This window comes from Pelodiscus sinensis, chromosome 1 (genome assembly GCF_049634645.1).
Source record: "Pelodiscus sinensis isolate JC-2024 chromosome 1, ASM4963464v1, whole genome shotgun sequence".
Taxonomy (NCBI): Eukaryota; Metazoa; Chordata; order Testudines; family Trionychidae; genus Pelodiscus; species Pelodiscus sinensis.
The window spans coordinates 5,019,880-5,046,416 of record NC_134711.1 but is presented as its reverse complement, the minus strand read 5'-3'; the positions used below and the strand labels follow the sequence as shown (position 1 = coordinate 5,046,416).

Here is a 26,537-nt window from a genome sequence, read left to right as displayed (position 1 = left end):
TCAACAGACGACCATTATATCGACAACTTTTTTGTTTTGGCTCCACCCGTGGGCCGCATGTTGAGTAGCCCTATTGTATACAATCCATTGATTCAATTGCTTATTCTTTGAGGTTTGGAAGCCATGTTTTGAGGATCTGCAGGCTGATGGTCACACAAACCTCCTACTGATTTCCAGTGAGGCCCCAATTCTGTGCCGATCTAATTTAGTGCAAGCTTTTGACTTTAACGGGAACTGGATCAGACGTGAAAAGACAGAAGAATTTTATCCCAGAAAGAAGTATTAGGCCGTGGAACAAACTCCCTGGAGAAGCAGTGGCATTGGACTTTTATCAGTCGATAAACATCAATTTCATGATATACATCGGGGAGGCGGGGCTAGTGGGGAGTGGTGGCAGCGGTCAGGCGCCTCAGCACTCCCGGTGGCGACAGGAGCTGCGGAGAAGCAGAGCGCACTGGGACACTGTACTTGCTCCGCTTCCCTACAGCTCCTGCTGCCGCGGGGAGTGTGTGTGAGTGTGTGTGTGGGGGGGTGACCTCTACTGCTCCACCGCACCACGTCCCTCGGTCATCCCCAAAGCCATATCCTCAGGGGATGAGGTACCATGCGGGAGAGAGGGCGGGGCGATGGTGGGAAAGGGTGGCGCTTGGGGGATGGTCATGACCAGGACCCCCCTTTGGCTGGCCAAGAATCCTGGGCTAGATTGTACAGGTACTCCAGTGTGACAGGGCTCCTGCCCTGCACTGGGCCTTTAAGCCCAAGGCTCATGTCTGGAGCCTTAGAGTGGCTGGAAGAACCCAGCTGAAGCGGTTAGGCTAATGAGAGCCCAGCTGTCAGAGATACAGAAAAGCCCAGGTGGCTAGGCGAGCCCTACTGGCAGCTATAAAGGGAGGAGCACAGTTTGCTAAGGGGGGAGCCAGTGCAGGGCTGGTGGCAGAGGAAGCAGGAGCTCCTTGGAGGGAGACAAGCTGGGGATGACCAGCCAAGGCTGGAGGAGGACCAGCCAAGACTTCCCCTGGCTAGGGGCTGGAGACAAAGCCCCCTGGTTTGTGGGCCGAGCATGAGGCCGACTAGGTAAGCAGAGCTGGTGAGAACAATGCCTATGATGAGCAACCTAAACAGACTGTAACTTGCCCTGAGAGAGGCTATATGAGGACAGTCAGGGGGCACTGAGGCACAAGGGGGGGGTGTGCACCCCCTGACATCCAGCCAGGGACAGCCTGTGGGCTAGGAGTTTGAGACCCCTGGTGTAGACTGTAGTTTGCTGTGTGTTTCAATTTGTTCATATGTTTTCTCTCTTATGCTTTGGCCTTAAGAAAAAATGTGCTTGCTTAGAAAGAGCTGGGTGGCAACTTGCAACTGCTGGGAATCATGTCATTTGTTGCACCCAGAGTGAGCAAAGCACAGACACTGGCAGACTGACACGCGGAATAAGCAGGGAGCTTACAGCAGGAGATTAGGTAACCTTAAAACCCCTGGTCAGAAAAGTGTGAGCCCAGAGTCTGGCTGGAGACCTGGGACGTGTCTGGGAACTCCTGGAGTGAGCGCCAGAGAGATGAAAACAGATGCAATTACCCTGAAATTGTGAAAATGCCTTCCGCTGCTTCTCCCAGTATTAACAACAACAACAACAAAAAAAGGCAGGAGGACCCATCGTTCATAAAATCAGAGGGTTTGTCCCCTACGGGATGGCTAACAAAGGAATCCTTCTTTTCTCCCCTTTTATAGTCCAGAAGCCCTTGGAAATGTATTCTTTGAAAAGTAAACCAGGAATTCCTCTCCCCGACTGCTTGTTCTCTGGGTTACAGGCGCCAATATCCATCTTCATCCACTGCTCAATTTGCTATTTTGATTGGCTTGATCACTTCAATGTTAGAGGCAACTGCACTTCTGCTGCCCTTTGCTTGTTAGCTTGATCCGAGTCGAGGGATGAATCCACATTCCTTTTCTTAGGGAAGATTGGTTTATCAACTGCCTCCACAACATCTTTTAGGAACCTATTTCTGGCACACACATACATAACCCTTTATACACCAACCATCCATACATCACACAGCAATAGTCGTGAAAAGCGACTCACTAGTTTTTAAATTATACCTTACATGGCTGGCTTAAGATTCTGCAAACAGTATGTTCGGTAGCCCCTTTGCCAGTTGGCAGAAAAGCATGCCGAGGGTCACAGGGCCTGATCCAAAAACCTATTGAAGTTGATACAAAGGATCCCATTGATGTAATTTTGCTTTGGGTCAGGCCCTCTGTTATTAATTTATATACAGTATTATTAAAAAGCAACACAGCTCAATAACACTGAATAAAGAAAAATGGTTTTGCTCGCTGGAGCGTTTTAGTATGTCCAGGACTCCATACCCTCAATTTGTCAGTTGCTGTGTGGGTCAGAATGATGGATTTCTCCTCCTGTCATTAATAACCACTTGCATACTTGTGTTTGGTTATTCTTGTTTTCTTCCTAGTCACTTCCTCTTTGCTTCAACGTTTCCTCCCTCGTGATAAATCTGCTGCCCCTCACTTCCTGAGTGCATTACCGCAGAACAAATTGCTTCTTTTGAACCATTCCAGCATAACAATAAAAATAAAATCTCAGTGCATAAAACACCTAAACATTTCATGTTGCTTGGCCCCTGTGGATGGTTATGGCCTCTGGCTGGCAAGCCCTTTAAAGTCCCTTTCAACATTTCAGCCACGAGGGGAAGTTTAGGGGTTATTTTGGGGGGAAGGTGGAGGATTGCCTGACTCAGAAGAATCATGACGAGAAATGGAGCCTTTTCCCTCTTTTCCGTCAGTTCAATTCCACCCCTGGTCAGCTATAGCCAAAAATCATTATCACCTGACAGCTCAGAGCAGTAGCCTGTGTAAACACAGTCATGGTCCTTATCCAGTTCCCAAGAAGCAGGTGTTCGCAGTCTGAACAAGGACACTAAAGGCAGTCCCGCCAACGGGGGAAGGGCAAAGGGAGAACTGTCCTAGAACCTGGCAATGCAAAAGGGTCCAGATAGCTGACCCCCTTGACATTGTCATGCGGTGCATGCTGGGCAGCACTGAGGGCTGCTGGAGTGGGGCACAGTGCTCTCTGGGTGGCACTGAGGGCTGCCTCGCCCCAGCCCCGCCCCTTCTGCCTGAGGCACCGCCCCTTCCGCCTGAGGTCCCGCCCCTTCTGAGGGTGTGGAGCAGCCCCTCCCGCCTTGGCCAGGCTGTTGGTCCGGCTGACCAGAGATGCATCTCCACTGCACTCAGGGTGTGGCTGTAGCACATGTCGACATGCCTGAGTGAACTTTAATTGAGCTAGGTCAAGGAATACTAGCAGTGAAGCCTACCCACGCTCCCCCGAGCTCCAGCCCACACTGCAATTTCTATGTACAGGTTGAACCTCTGTAAACCGGGACTCTCCACCATCTCCACAGGGGCAGAGGAGGCAGAAGGGTAGTGAGGACCAGATGCAAGCCAGAAATCAGCTGATTCCTGACTTGCGCCCAGTCCTAAGATGCTGCGCCTCTGCTTTCTCAGTGCATTGAAAAAGCAGAAGCGCAGCAGGGGGAACCTGACGCGAGCCGGGACAGCAGATTCCTGGCTCGCGCCAGGTCCTCCCCACTGCACACCAGCCTTTTAAATGCATTAAGAGCCGGACAGCTCTTAATACATTTCAAAGGCAGAGCTGCAGAGGGGTTAGCTCCTGGGGCTGGGAGCTAACCCTGCTGTGGCTACCCCTCTTATCGACTAATCGACTAGTCCTGTGGTTCTCAACTGGTGGTCCATGGTGACTTTTTCGGTTGTCCACAGGCACATTGTCCAAAGTCACACGGCGTGGGCAGGCACCAAAAATCTGTTAGTAAGAAATAAATTTCAAACCAAAATGTTCGTTGTCTGCTTTTTTTTAAATCATGTCTCAAAAAGGAGGTGGTCCATGAACATTTTTTGATTGGCCTGGTGGTCCGTGGACTGAAATGAGTTGAGAACCCCTAGTCGATGGAAATTCCACCGACTAGTCGATTAGTTGATTAAACTAAATTTAACATCCCTACTTGAGATGTGAAAAATTAAAGCTTTATAACTACTAAAATGTAATTTGTTGAGATCCCATGTCAAGCACGCAAAATGTATACCCTCAAATCAAACTCTTAAGAATTTCTCAAGCAGGATTTTTTTCACTTTGCGTTTCTGTACCTTTTAATTATTGTCTGTAGAAACATTTTGTCGGTTTGTGTGTTTACAGTGAAATTTACATGGAGGGATATTTACTGATTTAAAAAAAAAATCCTTCCAAGTCTGTTATAAGTCAAGATTCATGGAGACCCAGAACTCAGAATGGTAGTTTACTCCCTGTTTTTTAAATAGATACTTAATCTGGGGCCTTTCTCAGGTTCACAAAACTATGAGGCAGTATTTGACATTGAGAGACCTTATATTCCCATCTGAGGCCTCGCCCACAGAACTAAATGCTTTTAATATCTGTTAGTTATTATTTGTGGAATGGTTGTGCCCAGCAACTCCAGTCATGAGCCAAGACTTCATTGTGCTAGGTGAGGTACAAACAGAACAAAATATGGCCTTCACTCCGCTCCAGTGAGGCTACAGTCGAAGTATTGAATCCGAGGCTTGATTTACACTAGAAAATGAGGTTGGCTTAATCATGTCACTCAGGGCACTGATAAGTGTAGAACAGATGTGGGCAAAATAAGGCAGGTGGGCAGGATCTGACCTGCCATGACCTTCTAGCCCGCTAAAAGTCCCACAGTGCAACGGGGTGCTCAGGCAGGCGGCCTGCTTGCCTGCCTGCCCTGGGCTCCCAGAAGTGGCCGTCTGCCGTCCGTCTAAGCAGGATGTGAAGGAATGCTCCCCCGGCAGCTAGCTGGATTCGCTAGATATTCAGCAGATAGACTGGTATTTTGCTCCTTGTAATCAGCTTAACTTGTGACCCAGCACCAGGCACAGAGCTGAGATCAACCTCCCTCCGCCCCTCCGAAGAGCAAAACAGGCACTGAATCTTTTCAGGCCTCCGGAGAATGTCGTTTCGGGCCCAGCCTCCAAGAACCCAATCCCCACATGGGATCAGAACTTCAAATAAATCTTTCAGGTAAGCCCCCTTTAACAATGAAAGGAGGATGTGCGCACTGTTTGCTCCCCTAGGCACCTGTTGTTTACACATTGCTTGATAGTAAAGAAAAGTGATTTTATTAAGTACAGGCAGTTGGATTTAAGTGGTTGCAAGTGCGAACAGGCAGAGCAAAGTAGATTACAAGTTTAAAACAACAGAACACACAGAACTAGTCTGAACACCAAAAGCTCAGTACAATACCCTACAACTGGTCTTCTTTCATCTAAATCTTCAAACCAGGGAAGATCTTTTTTCCCTGGGGTCTCTGGTTCACTCTCTTGGGAGTGACATGCCAACCAAGACAAAGGGATTGAAAAATGTTGCATTTTAAATAGCCTCCTGTTTTAGATGGGAATTCTTTGTCTGTGCCTTCCACCCTTTCATGGAAAATTATCTCCTCGGACCCTCCGAGTTAGGGAGGTCACATGACTTCCTAAGACCAACCACTACCGAGACTTAAAGGACAAAAGGGCTGTTTACAAATCATCACCCAGACATGGAGGGAAACACCCTTGATGGCTTCATTCCCACGTTTAAAACTATAAACCAGTCTGTGCTTCCCATTTCTAACTTTACGTACAAGCGTGACTCCTACACCAAAAATAAGAGCTACAGATCCAGCAGATTGTGACGTAAGATTGATAGGCTGCATGAGGTATCTTGTCCGCAGCATCTCCGAGTTATGCATATTTGTGTCCATAAGGCAATTTCGTAAAGCATGGGGGGTTGGAAGGATGAAATTGTCACAACAGGATTGTGCTCAATCTGTTCAAAAGGAAAGGGCTCATGGTTAGCAGGTGCTCCACCTTCAGAGCTCCGCCCCATCCCACCTCTGCTCCGCTACTCCCCGACTTTCCCCCGCCTTTCCAGGATCGCAACTCACAAGAACAACCCGGTAGTCCAAGTGGGGGCAGGACTCCGCCCACCAGGGCTTAGGGAGGGGGCGGGACTCCGCCCACCAGGGCTTAGGGAGGGGGCGGGACTCCGCCCACCAGGGCTCGGGGCGGGACTCCGCCCACCAGGGCTCAGGGCGGGGGGGCGGGACTCCGCCCACCAGGGCTCAGGGAGGGGTTCCTTGCCTCCGGGTCACACACGGGGAACCAGCCTGGTGTCTTAGCGTCACGAGTGCAGCCCGGTGGCCAGGACCTGCTCCACCCGTACACTTAGTGCATCCCAGTCCGGAGTCATGGTGTGGGATGGCAACCCATTCCAGCGTCTCAGCCCTATACTCAGGCCAAGCCGACCGTTAATAAGCTCTCGGGGCAAGCAGCATTCGTTCAGGGGCTCGGGGTCTATGATCCGGCGGAACCCAGACCCTAGCTCAGGGTAGGCAGCAAACAGTCGGGGTAGCCTGCCACCCATGGGATGCAGGCCCGCTCGCTCCACTGCATCCCACCCAGATTGGCCTGCCACTGGATCAGCAGGGATCCTGACCACAATCAGCATCAGCTACCCCGGGCTACTTCCTAGCTCCCCCTTGGGGCATACTTGGCTCAGTAACAGGCTGTCTGGGTCGTTGGGGGCTGGAACAACGTCCCTGAGGGTTGGCAGCTTCTCTGTGATCCCAGCCAGATCCCAGCTTCAGGTCCAAAGCAGCCTCCCTCCTTTGGGCAGGCGTCTGGCTTCTCCGGCGGCTGGGCTCCAACTAAGCTCTTGGATCTGCCTTTTATATTTCCCGTCCCACCTCCTGGCTTCCAGCTGGATGCTGGGTGGGGTGGGACTCCACCCACCAGAGCTCAGGGCAGGGTTCCTTGCTCTCCAGGACAGTGGGCAGCCATTCCACCTCTACCAGCCCCCGTCCTAAAATATCAACCCAGTATTTAGAACATAAGAACGGCCATACTGGGTCAGACCAAAGGTCCATCTAGCCCAGTAGCCTGTCTGCCGACAGTGGCCAGCACCAGGTGCCCCAGAGAGGGTGAATCGAAGACAACGATCAAGCAATTTGTCTCCTGCCATCCCTCTCCAGCCTCTGACACACAGAGGCCAAGGACACCATTTCTATCCCCTGGCTAATAGCCTTTTATGGACCTAACCTCCATGAAATGATCTAGCTTCTCTTTAAACTCTGTTATAGTCCTAGCCTTCACAGCCTCCTCTGGCAAGGAGTTCCACAGGTTGACAACACGCTGTGTGAAGAAGAACTTTCTTTTATTAGTTTTAAACCTGCTCCCCATTAATTTCATTTGGTGTCCTCTAGTTCTTCTATTTAGGGAACTAATAAATAACTTTTCTTTATCGGCCCTCTCCACACCACTCACGATTTTATAGACCTCTATCATATCCCCCCCTCAGTCTCCTCTTTTCTAAACTGAAAAGTCCCAGTCGTTTTAACCTCTCCATTCCAGCGGAAGTGGGGGAGCACAATTACAAACACCTGTGAAGAACTTACAGCCACGTGCTTTCCAAAGAGCCTTCACTAGAAAAGATTTGTTGGGGCCTGCAGCCAGTAGCCCTGCCTACAGTACGTGATCTAGTTCAGTCGTTCCCAGTCTCTGGTCCACACACCCCTGGTGGTCTGTATCATGATTATGGAGGTTGGCCAGCAGCCTGGGCATTGGGGGGTTGACTGCACCTAGCCAGGTGGAGTGGCCAGTGGGAGTGTGGGTGGGACTTTCGGACTGGGACAAAGGAGTTTGGTTTTTTTTTCCTTTCTCCTTTTGTCTCTGGGGGTGAGTCCTCTACTTCTACAGGGAGGGACAAACATGTCTCTCTCCCTCCAAGAAACAATTCTTCACTTTCTGTAAGTAGGGTAAAGTTTAGGTAGTTTTGTTAGGCTTTATTGTTTTAAGGGTTGGGACCTGATATCTGGCATGGCTTAAGAGATGTTTGGCTTTTCTTTTTAACTAAGTTCTAGCCCATGGTGTAATTCCTCCACGAGTCTATTTTGTTACCTTTCCATCTGATCCTTATGCTTGCAACAGGAATATTGTTGTAATAATAAAAGTTCTTTCTTTTCTTTTTATTAACCTGGCATTGGTTACTTGTGTGTCCTGATTTTTATAATAGGGGTGAGATTTCCCAAATGATCTTTTCCCTAATCTCCTTATTAATATTTGGGTGGTGGCAAATTAAAAGTTTTATTCCCAAAATCTAGGTTTTTAAGATTTTGGGGGAAGTTTTATACCAAAGCCTGGTAGATAAGGCTTTGGGGTACACTTGCTGGCCCCCACTTCTGCATTTATCCTGCCACACAGGGGAAGGAGCCATGACAGTCTGCAACTGTACTGCAGAGGGACCCCTGGAGGTCCGTGATGGTACTGCAGGGGGACCCCTAGTGGCCTGTGATAGTACTGCAGGGGGACCCCTGGTGGCCTGCAACAGTACTGCAAGGGGACCCCGGTGGTCCTTGACGGTATTGCAGGGAACCCCTGGTGGTCTGCGATGGTACTTCAGGGGGGGTTCATGGAAAGTTTAAAAGGATCAGGCCCACCACAGTGGGTCCAATCTTTACTTTTCTTTTACTTTTCTTTTTTCTTCCCCAGGGAGTGGGGGTCCATGACATTTTAATAGATTGAAAGGGGTCTGTATGCTCAAAAAGGTCGGAGTCTTTTCTCAAATGTTTCCTGTCTGTGGGCTGAAAGAGAAATCCTTTCTTGGAGCGATCCTTGGCTGCCAATGCCACAATCTCCAACCACTTGCCTCTCCGTGTCTTTTATTCTCTGATAATTACCAGGAAGAGTTCCCCACAGGTGCTTCACAGCTGGAGAATCACCCTGCTTTCTCCAGCCTAGTCGGAAATATCCCAAGCAATGGGGCTTCTATGACTGGACAGACCTCTGCTGGGAGACTATTTCACAGCCTAATAGCTATCACTGTCAGGAAGTTTTCTTGCTATCTAGCCTAAATATGAATGACACCCCCATTACTTTCTTGTTAAACCAGTGATATGTTTCTAGGTGAGCAAGTCAGAGATATCCTCCTCCCTCTTCTTTCTGCTTTCTTTCTTTGTGTTCTTTGGCACTGCACATATCATATTCCAGCTCCAGAGTATTCCTTCCCCCACGTCTTCGGTATATTTTTCAGTCGTTTCCATTGTTATTTGCTCAACATCTCACCACTATTCCCCACACACATTTCTGCCCTTGTGGGTCTTCCCGTGGTCCCATGCATTTCACCAACAACCACTCCTCTGAACAATCTAGCAGATAGACCGACTGCTTCACATGTTTGATTGTTTCTGAAGGTGTGCAAACTGTTTTGTCGTGTACAGATGTTTTCTAGACACACTGTGCACCACATCTCCAACTTGTGTATGCTCAGAAGTGCAAGGAAGTGTCTGTGCCCTGGTGTACAGCTCCGGCAAGAACTGTGGCAAAAGCCAGCAGGGATCTATTTAAAGAGATGGCAGAGACCCGGGTTGCAATAGGACAGCACCTGTAAGAAATTTGAAGTTACTTTCATTGCTGTGTACACTGGCATAACTCCACTACCAAATATGAGATACATAGTACTAACTTGATCTATATCAGCCAAGGATCTGGCTCTCTCGTATTCATGTTACTTTTTAAACTCCCCTTTTGTCTAAAGAGTATTATTTTGGGTGGTTTCCAATATACAGTTCCTCAAATCAGGCCGTACTGGGGTTGAAACAATCTGTGTCAGTTGCCGCTTGTCTAATGTGGTGATTACATCAGAAGTTAAAAACTCCATTGGGGGGGAGGGGAGAGATTGGAAATAGTTTGATTTTTTTTTTCTCCCTCTCTCATTCCTTAGGATCGTTAAACTTGACAGCTCTCTAAACGAGCTGGAAGAATTGCAGCCTGGAGCACTTTTTCCTTTCGAGGATCTCTCTGAATTGGACGCGTCTTTAATGCTTTCAGCGGGTGCGTATGGCTTAGTGTCTATGATTGATGGGCTCTACGAAAAATGTTGTTTTTATTAAAAAAAAGGAGGGGAGGCATTATTTATGATAGTCTCAAGAGCAAAGGATTGCTAGCTTTGGCAAAATGTGGGCAGGTTTTTTTTTTTCGGTTTAAGTCAATGCACTTCCATATTTAGATGGCCTCTCTCTGAAATTTTCTTTGTGATCTGCACTACACAACTCTTTCAACATACTTCACCCCTGAAAAAACACACCACTCTGATTTTGCAGCTCTAGTCCATACCACAAAGGCATGTCCAGCAGGGTTCCCTCTAAGATTTTCCAACCATGAGAGGAGTGAGTTTCAGCTTGTGCACCAATAGTGAGGTCATGAGTGCTGGTTTGGATGTGTGCCACTGTGACACCCAGTTTATTAACCCACACACCTTCCCGGCCACCAGAGCAGAAACTGCCCTCTCCTCTGCCATTTGTCAGGTCCCGTTCCCAGCAGCTGGAGTAGACTCCGCCCCCCCCAGCCATGTGGCATGGCAGCCTCGGCCACCAGAGTAGGCCTGCCCCTCCCGCCACGTGGCCGCAGCAGATCCTGGCCTCCCACCGCAGCAGCTCCCTCACCATGCTGTCTCAGCCGGCCCCGCCCACTGAAGCAGCTGCCTGCCACATCAGTGCTAATGCGTGGCTCTCCAAAGGAGGTGGGTGGGGGAAGATTTTTTGTGCAGGCGTGCACCTTACTAGGAACAATGATGTCCGGGTATCTCCCTCCAAACCGGAGGAGCGCAGCCAGTCCGTTTCTGACCGGAAATAGCTGCTAATTCCTAAAGCGGGAGACATGAGAAATCTGTAACACGGCTAAATGACCACGAGTGATAACGATCAAACTCATCTTTGCTAACAATCTGAGGCTGGTTTGGAACTGTGCACGAACTCACCGTCACATCACAGCGTCACAGAGAGAGGCTTCTTCATCACACTTCGTACATCATCCTCAAATATTCCTTGTGGTCTTTTCGGTGCTCCATGGTAGAGCGACTGGAAGGGAAGTCACAAAAACCTTTATGAACAAGAGATGGGCTCAAGCTGCAATATTCTGCTTATCCCTCAAGTGCTTGGATCTGGGGTTTTGGTTGGAGTTTTTGTAGAGGCCATTTGAAAATCCTGCCCCTGAATTCAGATGGAGCATTGGTAACACTGGTTCCCAGTTTGGTTAGTTTTCCAGAGCTGTAGTCTCTACTAATACCCTTCCCATCTCTTTTGTCTTTGGCTCCAGCAGCAAGGGGATTCATAGAATTGTAGAATCATAGAACACTAGAACTGGAAGGGACCTCGAGAGGTCATCGAGTCCAGTCCCCTGCCCTCATGGCAGGACCCAGTACTGTCTAGATAATCCCTCACAAGTATCTGTCTAACCAGCTCTTAAATATCTCCAGTGATAGAGATTCCACAACCTCTCTGGGCAATTTATTCCAGTGTTTAACCACCCTTACAGTTAGGAAGTCTTTCCTTCTGTCCAACCTAAACCTCCCTTGCTGCAGTTTAAGCCCATTGCTTCTTATCCTGTCATCAGAGGCCAGGGAGAACAATTGTTCTCCCTCCTCTTTGTAATATCCTTTTAGATATTTGAAAACCGCTATCATGTCCCCTCTCAGTCTTCTCTTTTCCAAACTGAACAAACCCAGTTCTTTCAGTCTTCCCTCCTGGGTCATGTCTTCTAGACCTTTAATCATTTTTGTTGCTCTTCTCTGGACTCTCTCCAGTTTCTCCACATCTTTCTTGAAATGCGGTGCCCAGAACTGAACATAATACTCCAACTAAGGCCTAATCACCACAGAGTAGAGGGGAAGAATGACTTCTCATGTCTTGCTCACAGAAGCATAAGGGAGTGGTCTACAAAGGCTTCCCTTGTCGACCAATCCGCCTCTTGACTCGCTCACTGTGCTGATGATCAGCTGTGGAACTCCTTGCCAGAGGAGGCTGTGAAGGCTAGGACTATAAGGGTATGTCTACACTACCCTCCTAGTTCAAACTAGGAGGGTAATGTAGGCATACCGCACTTGCAAATGAAGCCCGGGATTTGAATTTCCTCGTGGAACGAGGTGTACCGGTAGTTCGGAATAGGAAGCCTAGTCCGAACTACCTAGTTCGAGCCCCGTGTAGCCGCGCTGCACGGGGTTCGAACCAGCGGGGTTTTAAAAATGGCGGCTCCCCGCTTATGCAAATGAAGCCCGGGAAATTCAAATCCTAGTCCTAGTATTCTATGAGTCTATGGTCAGGGGAATCCCTGGGTGACATAATTAGCATAGCCAGAGCCAGCCCTCCTCTCGGCCCCTAGAGCAGGAGAGAGGTTGGCTGAGGACCAGAGCAGTGAACCGAAAGCAGTGTGCACTGACACGCATGGGCACTCATAGTTGGGGTATTGATGAAAGTAACCTCAAGGTCTATGATGGAGCCACCGTTGGCTCTTATCTGGCTCCTCCACCTCTCCTAAGCCCAGTCTATATCAGATGCCTCCAAGAATCAAGCCCTCGGTGACCAACCACATCCAAACCACATCCAAATAAGTGACTACATGAAGGGCTTAGGGAACTGTAACTGACTCATGCCAGTAGTTCTCCCAGCTCCAGTGATGGTCTCTTTCTGACACTTTGCTGGCAACATCTGCTTTCTCTGCACTCAATACCTCACCGCCAACATCTGCCTCTCTTGCTGAAGGAAACTCAGCAAGCTTGCTTCTCCGTTATCTTAATCTTTGTGGAGTCTGCAGGGTTTTCCGTATGTCTTCCAGATGGATTTGGTATTTGTATCCCCTTCTCCTTTTAAGCTATGACCCAGGGTTTGGAGAGGCTTCAGAAGAGAACGAATTTCAACAATACAACACAGTTGAGCTGACTGACATGTGCATGTCATTTCACGTCTTCCTATTGGCAAGATAAATGGGAATGGAAGTCAACGTGGGTTAGAAGTGTTAGAGAGCCCCAAGATAAAGCCTTCTGTGGACAGTCACTTGGATAATAGATTGCAGAACCAGGAAAGTCTGGTTCTAATTTTGATTCAGAGCAAAACAGAACAAAAAAACCCCACCATTGCAGTGAAAGCCTGCGATTGTTTTATGTCGTCTTGTTCTCTCTCATTGGGTGGATTTATGCCATGAACTTTTGGAGTTGTTGCTGTGCTTGATAGATCTCACTTCCTTCAGCCAAGTAGTTTGGAAAAGGCAGGAGTGAGGAAACTATGATGACAAAATTCAGATTAAAAATGCCCCACATTTTGGATAAGCTCAGACCTGGGTCCCAATTTTGTAGCTCAGGTCTATTTTTAAAACTAATAAAAGAAAGTTCTTCTTCACACAGCGTGTAGTCAACCTGTGGAACTCCTTGCCAGAGGAGGCTGTGAAGGCTAGGACTATAATAGAGTTTAAAGAGAAGCTGGATAATTTCATGGAGGTTAGGTCCATAAAAGGCTATTAGCCAGGGGATAAAATGGTGTCCTTGGCCTCTGTTTGTCAGAGGCTGGAGAGGGATGGCAGGAGACAAATCGCTTGATCATTGTCTTCGGTCAACCCTCTCTGGGGTACCTGGTGCTGGCCACTGTCGGCAGACAGGATACTGGGCTAGATGGACCTTTGGTCTGACCCAGTACGGCCATTCCTACGTTCTTATGTTCTCTACAGCTTGAGCTATAAAGCCAACTGGCTCTCAGCTTAGGTTGTGGAGCTCCCTTGTTCTTCTCTCTCACTGTAAGTGGTCTACATGCCTGCTGCTCCATGGGACAGTGAACCACACCACGGCTATGTCTAGACTGGCGCGATCTTGCGCCAGAAATATGCAAGTGAGGCTAAGCGTGGAATATCGCTGAGCCTCATTTGCATATATCATGTGCCGCCATTTTTGCGGAAGAGGGTCTTGCGCAAGAAGGAGTGTCTACACTGCCCCTTCTTGCGCAAGAAAAACCCTCTTGCGCAATGCCGTTACATCTATTACTTTTCAGGAATAACGGCATTGCGCAAGAGGGTTTTTCTTGTGCAAGAAGGGGCAGTGTAGACACTCCTTCATGTGCAAGACCCTCTTCCACAGAAATGGCGGCACATTATATATGCAAATGAGGCTCTGCGATATTCCACGCTGAGCCTCATTTGCATATTTCTGGCGCAAGATCGCGCCAGTCTAGACATAGCCCAAGCGTGTGGGTTACAACCATAGCACGCACAGCCGGGCCCTGCTCCCCGACTGCAACGCAGCTGCACTTTATGGAGCTATTTAACCTCACGGTCTAGATCAGCTGAACAAAAAACGAGTGCAGATCGCCGGAGCCCGATGCAGTAAGGTCTCTTGCTTATGCAAGGTGCCCTTTCGTAAGCAACTCCAGCTCAGGCGTAAGAAACTTCCGACTGAACACAGACAATTCCCTGCCTGTTGCAAAACCATGAAAAGGAAATCCCTCGTTAACCTCTCCGGCAGCCCTAGGGTGGCCAAAGGGTCAATTGCTCAGGGGCGTGGTGATTTAAAAGGGCCCAGGTGGATGGGATTGATACATTTTTGTTTAACAATGTAGATTACAGCCCAGACAAAGAGCCCTGTGGCACCGTAAAAACTAACACGTTTATCTGGGCATACACTTCGGTAGGCTGGAACCTACTTCGTCAGAAGCATGAAATGGAAACTTCACTTTGGCAGGTATATATACCCATGCAAAGATGTTACATGCTAATGCTTTTTCTGGGGACCATATACCTACCTGGGGAAGTGAAGAAACAGTCTGACAGAGCCAGACGAGAACCTAGAAGTTACCTAGTAGAGGAAACAAGGAAAGTAACAGAATCACCATGAGCAGTGGTCACCAACCAGTCGATCAGGATCTACTGGTAGATCGTCCAGCCTCTGACAGGTGATCCTGACTGGTTTGGCCAAGTGACTATTACCAACCCTACCCCAGTCATGAACCCCTTCCTGCACCCCAAGCCCTGCTCCTGAGCACCCCTGCATCCAACCACCCTCCCAGAGCATGCACCTAGAACCCCCTCTGGCACCCCAACTGCCTGCCCCAAGCTCAGCTCAGAGTCCCTCTCACACGCCAGATGCCTTAATCCAAGAGCAGAGCCTGCACCCCGACCTTCTCTGATGAAAGTGAGGGAGGATGGAGGGGGGTGGGAGGGAGGCTGGAGTGAGCAGGGGAGGGGCCTCAGAGCAGGGAGGTGGGGCAAGGGTATTTGGGTTTGAGGTAGATCTTGGATTGCATTTAAATTCCAAAAATGATCTTGTGCTTAAAAAGGTTGAGACCCCTGACCTACAGCCCCCAGCTTAAACCTCTCCAGCACATCATCCAAGATCTACAACCGAACGTGCAAAACGACCCCTCACTCTCACAGACCTTGTGGGCCGGCCAGTCCTCACAGACAGCTCCCCAATCTGAAGCAAATACTCATCAGCAACTACACACCACACAACAGGAACACGAACTCAGGCTATGTCCAGACTAAGGCTTCTTTTGGAAGAAGCTTTTCCAGAAAACGTCCTCCGAAAGAGAGCGTCTACACAGCAGGGCACCTGTGCTTTTTCCTCTTTCCTCTTCTTCCAAAAGAACTCCCTCTTCCCCGTCCACACACGCCTTTTTCCGAAAAGGCCTCTTCCTCATAGAAAGAGGTTTACTAATGTCGGAAACCCCCTCAGTTCTTTTGATTTATTTTTGTGATTGCAACGTTAAGTGAAGTTTTTTCGGAAAAATAATGTTTTTTCCGAAAAAACTCTGCAGTGTAGCCATACCTTCAGCAGGCATGGATTTTCCGATTCCTTCCCAACCACTTCCTCAGAGATCTCCTGCCTGAGGTGGCGCACCAGGCCTGCTATCTCCTCATCGCTCTGAGTGGTGGTGTCCCACAGCACCAGCAGCCCAAGTATTTCCTCTGTTGTATATTATAACTTTGTTGGCCATAGAATCATAGTACACTCAAACTGGAAGGGACCTCAAGAGGTCATCAAGTCCAGTCCTCTGCCGTCACGGCAGGACCAATCACCATCCAGACAATCCCTGACAGATACTTATCTAACCTGCTCTTAAATATCTCCAGCGATGGAGATTCCACAAACTCCCTCAGCAATTTATTCCAGTTCTTAACCATCTTGACAGGACGTTTTTCCTAATATCCAACCTAAACCTTCCTTGCTGCAATTTAAGTCTATTGCTTCTTGTTCTATCTTCAGAGGCCAAGGAGAACAATTTTTCTCCCTCCTCCTTGTAACAACCTTTTAGATACTTGAAAATGGTTATCATATCCCCTCTGTCTTCTCCTTTCCAAACTAAACAAACCCAGTTCTTGCAGTCTCCCCTCTAGCTCATGTATTCTAGACCTCTAATCGTTTTTGCTGCTCTTCTCTGGACTCTCTCCAATTTCTCCACATCTTTCTTGAAATGTGGTACCCAGAACTGGACACAGTACTCCAACTAAGGCCTAATCAGCACAGAGTAGAGCGGTAGAATGACTTTGCGTGTCTTGCTCACAACACTTCATGAGTCAGGTTTGCTTGTTTTGCAACAGTGTTGACTCATATTTAGCTTGTGGTCCACTATGACCCCTAGATCCCTTTCTTCCGTACTCCTTCCTAGACAGCACTTCCCATGCTGTATGTGTGAAACGGATTGTTCCTTCCTAAATGGAGCACTTTGCATTCGTCTGTATTAAACTTCATCCTGTTTACCTCAGACCATTTTTCCAGTTTGTCCAGATCATTTTGAATTATGATCCTATCCTCCAAAGCACTTGCAACTCCTCCCAGCTTGGTATCATCTGCAAACTTAATAAGCGTCCTCTCTATGCCAGTACCTAAATCGTTGATGAAGATCTTGAACAGAACCGGTCCCAGAACAGACCCCTCGCTTGTTATGCTTTTCCAGCATGACTTTGAATCATTAATAACTACTCTCGGAGAACGGTTATCTAGCCAGTTATGAACCTCCCCCCTTATAATAGTCTTGTTTATTGATATTTAATTGCATCTTCTATCCCCATTTCCCCCTCGTTTTTAGTTTACATGAGTCATGAATAGGTGTTTAATTAGCCTACTCGATACTGCAGGTGCTTACTTTGTGCTTCTCTAAATGTTTTCTATATTAATTCATTTCATTCTATTCATTTATTTAATTTTAATATAGAATTCAAAGTAACAAATTCTACATCTTATATATATCTCTAGCATGTAGAATAATGATAGAAATGTAGCCGTGTTAGTCTGGGGTAGCTGAAGCAAAAGGCAGGACAATGTAGCACTTTAAAGACTAACAAGATGGTTTATTAGATGATGAGCTTTCGTGGGCCAGACCCACTTCCTCAGATCAAATACTATTTGATCTGAGGAAGTGGGTCTGGCCCACGAAAGCTCATCATCTAATAAACCATCTTGTTAGTCTTTAAAGTGCTACATTGTCCTGCCTTTTGCTTCATATCTCTAGTCATCTGAAGAGGTGGGTTTTGCCTACAAAAGCTAGTGCTACTGTCTGTATATTTTTGTTAGTCTCTAAGGGTATGTCTACACTACCCCGCTAGTTCGAACTAGCAGCGTAATGTAGACATTCCGCACTTGCACATGAAGCCTGGGATTTGAATTTCCCGGGCTTCATTTGCAAATGCCGGCTCGTTCGAACCCCGTGCCGCGCAGCTACACACGGCACGGGCTAGATAGTTCGAACTAGCAAGCCATTCCACACTATCTAGCCCATGCCGCATGTAGCCGTGCGGCACGGGGTTCGAACGAGCCGGCATTTAAAAATGGCGCCGGCTGGCTTATGCAAATGAAGCCCGGGAAATTCAAATCCCGGGCTTCATGTGCAAGTGCGGTATGTCTACATTACCCTGCTAGTTCGAACTAGGGTGGTAGTGTAGACATACCCTAAGGTGCTACAGGACAATGCATTTTTTTTTTAAAGTTACAGACTTACACGGTTGCCCCGCTGAACCTCGCTAATTGTACCGTTTGGTCTCAGATCGTGCTTGGCCTTGTTACGTCTGATTGCTCCATTTCAGATCATCTAACATCTGCCACATGGCCTCTCCTCGAATGCCGCCACAATTGTTGTCAAGCAGGGCCGGTAAATTGAAGTGGGACTAAGGTTGCCAGGTGTCCAGTAGTGAACCGGACAGTCTGGTATTTTCGCCTCCTCTCCGGTAAAAAAAATTCAGAAAATACTAGACACCGAAAAGGTCTGGTATTTTCTGATTTTTTCCCGGCCACGAGGTGAAAATCCCAGACTGACCGGCTCACTACGAAGGCAGCCTGGCAACCCTAGTGCTTACTGGGTTCCACAGGGGAGCTGTCCGGCCTTGCGCACGGAGACAAGATGGCGGGCAGCCATTGGCAGCTTGTTAGGTCCAAAAAAGTCTCACCATGTGGTTTTTTTTAAAGGGGCCACAGGGTTTTTTTGTTTAACAACTCTCAGGGTCCTTTTTTTTGCCCAACAAACTTTTTCCTGGCATGTTTTTTTGCTGTTGTTCGGTATTTTTTCTGAAACCATCTGGCAACCCTAAGCGGGACGTGTGACTGGGGCGCGATGCAACTTCAGTCCAGCTTCCTGGTCATGGCCTGCTGCCAGAGCCTGCTTGCCCCCTGACAGATCGTAGCAGAGAGATTTCCCTTGAGCGCCTTGCAGCCAAAATGAAATGTGTTCTGCATTATCCCTTGGGGGGAGGGATTGGGACGGGGGAGGGCTGTGTTCTTTCTGATCAGGTTTAATCACATTCATTTTATTTAATTCAAAAGATTTCTTTTGTTTTTGTTTTTCAGTTCACTCACCAAAAGTTTTGACAATGTTTGGGTTTTGGGCCATCCCAAACAGGTTTTTTTGGTTTGTTTTTTTACTCTGAAATTGCCAATGAAGTGAAGTGGGCTAGTGGCCACAGAATTGATATACAGAATGGCCTAGCGGTCACAGAGACTCAATATGCAGCACGGCCCAGTAGCCACAGAGAGTCAACATATAGCACGGCCCCACGGCCACGGAGAATCAACATATAGCACGGCCCTGTGGCTACAGAGTCAATACACAGTCTCTAACGGGACAGAGCAGTATGGTCCTGGGCTACATCCTACCTGTATCTTATAAGAAGTCATCTCCATCTTCATGCTCTGGGCCAGAGGCTTCCACCACAGTCCCTCTTGGCCTGGCTCACACTGTTTGGTCCAGCTGCACTTCCTCCCCTGGAGTTCCTGCACCACCTCCTTCCCCTGCAGCCATCAGCTCTGGCTGAGCAGCTCCACAGGCCTTTATAGCCGGCCTCTAGATGGAGCATGCTCAGCAGGGCCGTGGGGGCGGGGCCTTCTCAATCAACTGGTTAACTCCTTCAGCCCCAGTGCGGGATTGATACACCCCTGTCATACCAGGCTACTCTCCATGATGCTGCCAGAACAGCCCCTGCAGCAGCGGCAGGACTTTAGATTGGGACAGAGACGGTATCCGGAATGTCCCAGGCTTGGGATGGCGTAAAAGTGGCTTAAAGTCGCCTTTGTCCTCGGCCTCTTGTCCAGCTGGGCGGGCCGAAGAACAGAGCCTCTTGCTCACGTATCTATAGCTAGAGCAGTAAGAAGCAGGTAATGAGAAATGGAAACGCCAGCGCGCTGCGTTCTACACCCTGGTCCCATCAGGTCGAGTTAAAGCTCCGTCGCAGAGCAGTTCCCAGGGCTAAAGCCATACCTCTGTCCTCTGTCTATTCCCGGGCCGCCAGGCAGATTCGGTAACTGGAATGCTGACTTTCTGAGCCACATGGGGACGGGGGGAGGGCCAGGAGCTTTCCGGATGATCCCCCCCCCCCCACCTTGGATGCTATAATTTCTCTTCCACGGGCGACATGTCCAGACAGACGGGTTGTCTCGTCAAGTCTGGGCAGCCCGTGCCGCTGGAGGGGGAAGGTGCTGATGGAGGGTTTAATCTTTGTGAACGGGGAGCCCGGGGCAGGGACTTGTCAAAGCAACACGGGCCCCCTTTCAAAGTTAAAATGTAGCCACAGGCGCTGAGCAGCTGCAACCGTCCTGCTCCTGGAATGAACTCTCCGGGGGTGGCAGGGCTTCCCTCGTGCCGGGTGAGGAAGGATGGCCTAATGGTTAGAGCGGGACCTAAGCATTCAGGTTCAAGTTGTTGCTCCTCCACCGACTTCCAGTCTGACCTGGGGCAAATCACCGAGGCGCTCAGGTTTGGCTCACCCTGTGGGGAGAAGGGCAAACAGCACGGCCCTAACTTTCCCTGGGTGCTGCGAGGCTAAACCCGTTAACAGTTGCGACGGGCTCAGGTCCTACCGTGAAGAGGGCCAGGGGAGCAATTCAGGGAGACCAGGCAGGTGTCTGTGGAGACGATTCGCCGTCCTGCGACGCCGCTCGCTGCCAGAGCTGCCAGGCCACTGAGCGAGCCTGCCCTTAAACTCCCGTTTTGTGCCGTGCCAGGGGCAGAAAAGCGTCTCTCTGCTTCTGACCAGCAGTTGGGGAGGGTGTGGCCAACGGGAGTGACATATGCACATAAGAACGGCCAGACGGGGTCAGACCAAAGGTCCATCTAGCCCAGTGGCCTATCTTCCGACAGAGGCCAATGCCGGGTGCCCCAGAGGACTTGAACAGAACAGGGAATCATCCAGTGATCCCTCTCCTGTCACCCATTTTCAGCCTCTGACAGACAGAGGCTAGGCACACCTTTCTACCCATCCTGGTTAATAAGCATTGAGGGATCCAACCTCCATACATTTATCTAGTTCTTTTTTGAGCTCTATTAAAGAGGAGGGATAGGTCAGTGGTTTGAGCATTGGTGTGCTAAACCCAGGGGTGTGAGTTCAATCCTTGAGGGGCCATTTGGAGATCTGGGGCAAATCTGTCAGGGATGGTATTTGGCCCTACCAGGGGGACAGGACTCTATGATCTCTCAAGGTCCCTTCCAGCTCTATGAGATGTATAGGTAAACAAACCAACCCATCCCCTTCCAAAGAAACTGGAGTCCTTGATGACCCTCCCCATAGCTCTTTTCTGAACTATGTTAAAGTCCTGGTCTTCCCAACATCCTCTGGCGAGGAGTTCCACAGGTTGCCTGTGCACCGTGTGAAAAAAACCCCTTCCTTTCATTTGTTTTAAACCTGTTTCCTCTTCATTTCATTTGGTGACCCCTCTGGGCCAACAGTGAAGCACTAAGTCATCTGCAGGCAGAAGGTAGGGGAAACACCTGAGATGGCCGGGGGGGGGGGGGGGGGGGGGGGGGCTGACGGCAGTTGCTTGGGTAGAGGCTAGAATCTGACCCTGCCCTTCCAGGGTCAGATGGACAGGGGCGGTATCAGGGTGGTAAAAGCAACCCTCAGTGCCCATGCTGAGAGCAGGGAGAGGAGAGGGGACTCCAGCGAGCCTGGCTGAGTAGCTAGCTGGGCTCTCCCCTTCTGGCGGGCAAGTGGGTATGAAGACCCTCTTGGTTTCGGCCACAGTGCTGCTTCCAGCCCAGCCTTTCTTATAACTCTCCACGCCGAGCTGTGCTCCATTAGCACAGACTCACGAGGCCCTGGCACCCTTATTTAGCTAGAGTGCTGGCCGGAGAGGGATTCTGGTAATGCCAGTCCCCCCACCCTTCTCTCCTTGGCTGCTTATATCTCATCCTCGCGTGAGCCCTGGGGCTGAAAAGCTGTTTGTGCTGGGGGGGCCGTAACTCCATTCCCACCCACGGTGACTGGAGAAAAGGGAGACCGAGTCACTTCCCTGGGCGGAGGTTTCGGGGAAGGGGGGTGGGAGGTGTGATAACAGGGGCTGGAGGCCTGTTGCGGTCCCGTGCCTCCAGAGACTTTATTATCTGTCTGCCCTGCACTTCCTCTGAGCTCCCTGGTGCTGTCATCTCCATGGGCCGTAGAGCGCAGGCCACGGAGCGACAGGGTGTGCTGCAAACAGTGGGTGGAGTTTGCTACCCGGCCCGCGCTACGGCTGAAGGGTGTTTCCTGCGTGCAGTTCACCCCAGCTCAGGGGACAGCCCCTGCCCCCAGTTTTCCTGAGTTTTCTGACTTAAAAATACTAATAAAAAAGTTCTGGAATCGTCAACTTGTTTCATTCCGATTCTCTTGAAAGAACAGATTCCAGAATTTGGGTTTGAATTTTTTTTTTTAATGTCAAAACGTAAGCTGATGAGGCTAAAATAAGAAAAGAAAGGTCAAAATAGAAGCATTATGAAATTATAGAAGCAAAATATTTTGACATAGATTGGTGGTTGACATAGATAGGCAATTTATGTTCTCATATGGGTGGTGTTTTGCGTGAAGACCCCCACCTCATTCCAAGAGGAGTAACAGCTAATTCGAGTTAGGGGTTTACTTCGAACTCCCATTTCACTGCCGCATGTAGACGTGGGCAGTTATTCTGGGCTAGTCAGTTTCCAAAATGGCGACCGCCCAGGAACATGCTAATGAAGTGCGGGATATTTAAATCCTGCGCGTCGTTTGCAATTTCGGTCGCCCTCATTAGCCTCCCTAGTTCGAGCTAGGGGGCTAGTGTAGACGTACCCTAACAGACTTACAGATCGGTTCACATTGTCCAGCCAGTAGCCGGGATGGGCTGGGATGTTTGCCAGATGTTGCCTTGACCTGTTTGCCAGAAGCTGGGCCCGGACAACAGAGAGATGGCTCAGATCTGGCCCCCAGCTTGCCTGGCTCCGGCCCCCCAGGCTCAGGGCTCCCACCTGCGGTGGGGAGCTGGCTCTGGCACTCTAGCCCCGTAGCCCCCAGGGGGCGGGAGTGCCAGCACCAGCTCCCAGCTGGGAGGAGGGGAGAATCCCCGAGCGTCATGGGCTGGAGTCGAGCAAGCCAGGGGCTGGATCTGACCCATGGGCTGTGCCGGCCAGGGAGAATGTGGCTCCGTGAGCTGCTGCACCATCTCCTCTGGCTGGAGACCAGGGGGGCACACGGAACCATATGCAGCCCTGGGGAACTGCGCCAGGTAAGCGCCCCCCCATCACCCAGATCCCCCACTGCCAGCCCACTCCTGCACTCCCTCCCTCCTGCCCACCCCCACACCCCAAGCCCTCTTCCCAAGAAGCCCCCTCCCACACACTGAACCCCTCATTTTGGAGCCCCACCCCGGAGCCTGGGGACCCTCAAAATCTACTAGCCCAGCCCCCCCCTCCAGCTCTTGTGTGCGAGGGGAATGTGGGGAGTGTCTTTCTGCTTCTCAGTTGGGGACCATGTCAGTGGGGTGGGGTTTTTTCCTCGCTTGTGTGCGGCCCCCAGATGATTTTTCTGTGGGTCAGCAGCCCCTGGCCCAAAAAAGGTTCCCCACCCCTGTATTTCAAATGTTACGGATGGGGAAACTGAGGCACAGAGCAGCCATGATCCACCCATGCTCAAGCAGTCAGTATGCAACAAGGCCAAGAAAGGAAAGAGATCTCTGCCTTATGCTTTAACCCCAACACCATCCTTCCTCCCAGGTGTTAAATCTGAATCCACATTTCCTGTTTCCTACCACAGGTAATTAACGCTGCGGCTTGGCTGCTCTCGAACCCACCAGTCCAGCCACCTCCTGGCAATGCCGACACCTGATGCCAGATCTGAGACCTGAACTATCAGCACGAGTGTTAGACCGCAACTGACACGACCCCATTCCTCCCGAGGCTGGCTGAGTGACTTGGCTGCAAGGCAGGGGCAGGAGAGGACATGGAATACTTCATCTAACTCGGCTGGGTCTCTCTGAAGTTCTGCAGGGGCCTCCTTCCGTCCTGGCGAACCTACGGGACTTTGCATCCGCTGCAGATTTTACCACCTCTTTGCTCAACCCCCTTTTCCAGATAGTCGTAGATATGAAGGCCAGAAGGGACTACTGTGATCATCTGATCTGACGTCCCGTGTAGCACAGCTAATAGAATCGTAGAACACTAGAAGTGGAAGGGACCTCGACCGGTCATCAAGTCCAGTCCCCTGCCCTCATGGCAGGACCAAGCACCGTCTAGATCAGGGCTACTCAACTTTGGAAGCCCCCAGGACCACAATGATACAGCACATGCTGAGTGCTACAACATGAGAATTCTCTCCTCTCTAAGAAGGCCGGGTGTGAAAGCAGGTGAGGAGTGCACACGAAGGATCCTCTTTGTTTTCCCTGTCTTGTTTTCACTTGATTGCTTTTAAATATTGCAGGGCCACTGGATAGACATCTATCAGGGATGATCTAGACAGTGCTTGGCCCTGCAATGAGAGCAGGGGACTGGACTTGATGACCTCTCGTGGTCCCTTCCAGTTCTAGTGTTCCATGATTCTACGATCTGTCCTTAGATGCTATCCACTCCCCTGTTCATTGGTTTGGCCCAACTTTCCTTCCGTCTACTCTTCCTGTTCCTTCATTTGGACCACTTGTCACCTGCACCCCCCACTTCTGATGCTTAGACCAGTCTCCTGAGTACCAGACACCACATGCCTCGCTAGCACCCTGTCAAACACCCAGCTATTCCATCCTCCCTTCCAGCTATAGTCCTTGTCCCCCCACCCCTCTACCTGCCCTGGACTCTACGTCCCCTACAGGACTGTTCCTACTTATGCCTTAAGGACCCAGGTCTGCATGCACTTGTGTTTAAAGTTAAGCATGTGCACAAGCGTTTGCAGGATCAGGGTCTGCCATTTTAAGCTCTTTGAGGCGGGAAGGGATTATATGTTTAGCATATTTTGCCGACTGTTCGATAGTGTGCATAATTTTTTAATCAATAAGCCTGAAACAATTCTGTGATATCATTAAAGGTCATCCAGCTCCAAATGGCATCCACAAAGGACGGTCTCCTATGTTGTGTATGTTCAGCACCTCTTCCAAAGGGACCACGTTTCGCTGTACGTGCACATGCTGCTGCAACGCAAATAATTAGACCTGTGCCCACGGCTGGAGAGGGATTAGCATTGTCTGACTGCTTAAAGTCAGGACACTCAAGTTCCCTTCCAGGTTTGGACAAAGCCACTGACCTCCCCCGTGCCTCAGTTTTCCGCTCTGTGAAATGGGGGCAGTGTTGACTGACCTCAAAAGGTGGTGTGGTGGGTCTAGACTGCAGAGATTTTGTGCAAAAACTCGTGGAGCGTCCACACTGCAAGCGCGTTTTTGTGCAAGTAAATTTACAGTAAATCAGAAGGAGAGGGGGGTTTTGGCGCAATACTTATTCCTCTTTCTATGAGGAATAAGCCTTTTTGTGCAAGAGCTCTTGCGCAGAAAGGTGCGTGTGGACAGGAAACGGGTTTTTGGCGCAAAACCAGCCTATCGAAAGAAGCACAAATACCCTGGTGGCCATTCTGTGAATGGCAATCGGAGCTTTTTTGTGAGAGAGCGTCCATGCAGTGTGGACGCTCTCTTGCACAAAAGCGTATCGCTTTTCCGACGCGCTTTTGCAGTGTGGACACGCTCTTGTGCAAGACGTTTTTGTGGAAGATCTCGTCCGCAAAACGCTTCTCGCGCAAGAAGCCTGCAGTGTAGACGTAGCCTGGCTGGGAAGGGGTTAAAGCCGGCAGGCGGGAGACTGCACAGAGCCCTGGCCAGTCAGGCAGCAGCTTTTAAGGAGCCAATCCGGGTGTAGCTTGCTGGGGCAGACCTGTATATAAAGAGCTGCCCAGTAGAGTGAGTCAGTTACGCCCTGTCCAGGGAAGGTGCAAGCCTGGTTCCTGGAGAAGCATCTTTCCTAGAGCAGAGCTGGGCAGGCTCAGGGGGGCTAGACAGGGAGGTTCCAGGAGACGAGGCAGTGAAGGGGAGCAGAGGAGGGCAGGACAAGGCTGCTGCCAGAGGCTCCCTGGGTCAGGACCCAGAGCAACGGGTGGGCCTGGGTCCCTCCTTTCCCCCTTGTACCGTATCTGGCCGCCATGGTTGTGTGGCCTGCAAGGCCTGTGGCTTGCCCTGAAGTGAGGGGCTAGATGAAGGCTGCATTGGCCACGGTGGCAGTTGCTGGATGGCGGCCGGCCGATACCCCTGGAAGGGGGCATGAGAGACCGCTGGCGTGGGCCCTACCGGAGAGCGGTGTTGCCGCAGTCGGGGAGCGCCGCGGGTCGGGAACAGGAGTGCGGACGGGGGAGACCCCCGCCAGACAGAGGCGCCCTGCTGAGAAAGGACGAATTTCCCCAGAGCTACCAGCAGGAGGCGCCGCAGCGGCAAGTCCCGCCCCGTGAACGGCGGGAGGGGACTTATTTTGCCCGTGTTTACACAGCCCGTTGGCCCGGTGGATTGAGACACTCGGGGCAAAGGGCTGCTGTGTTTCTTGTCCGTGCCTGGCCAGGTGTTTTGCGGAGTGGTCCCTACACCCTCCCTTCCCCCCGCCAGGCCCCCACAGCGGGTGCAGCACAGACGCAAAGGGGACTGCGTCGGATGGTATCTGCCCCTTGAGCGGCAGCTAGCAATCGCCAATTGCTAGAAATGGCCCGTCCTCCCAGCCAGCGGCCTGCAGCCCGTGAGGCAGTCACCTCCCCACCCCACGGCCTTGTGGGACCAGGCTGGCCATCCTGCTGCTGCGTTCCCTTCGCCTCTCTCACCTCTGCCCCCTTTGTAATGTAGCCTGCCCCCCTCTCCTCCCTTCCCCTCAGGTGTGCCGGGAGGCCTTGTTCCGACATTCCTGCTCTGTGCAGCTATTTCATGTATTTTTGCCCACGAGGGAGCTCTCTCCTTT

At 50.3% G+C, this 26,537-nt stretch overlaps 2 long non-coding RNA genes across 2 annotated transcripts; one reads left to right on the top strand and one right to left on the bottom strand.

The window, feature by feature from the left end:
- Nucleotides 1-943: 943 nt before the first annotated feature.
- LOC142828074 (uncharacterized) lies at nt 944-24,596 on the top strand. Its single transcript, XR_012903029.1, has 3 exons — nt 944-1,074; nt 9,827-9,936; nt 23,386-24,596. It is a non-coding gene; the product is annotated as an uncharacterized LOC142828074 (long non-coding RNA).
- Nucleotides 5,043-19,761, bottom strand: LOC106731795 (uncharacterized). Its single transcript, XR_001368059.3, has 3 exons — nt 19,007-19,761; nt 10,862-10,961; nt 5,043-5,875 (listed from the first exon to the last, which is right to left on the bottom strand). It is a non-coding gene; the product is annotated as an uncharacterized LOC106731795 (long non-coding RNA).
- Nucleotides 24,597-26,537: the final 1,941 nt, after the last annotated feature.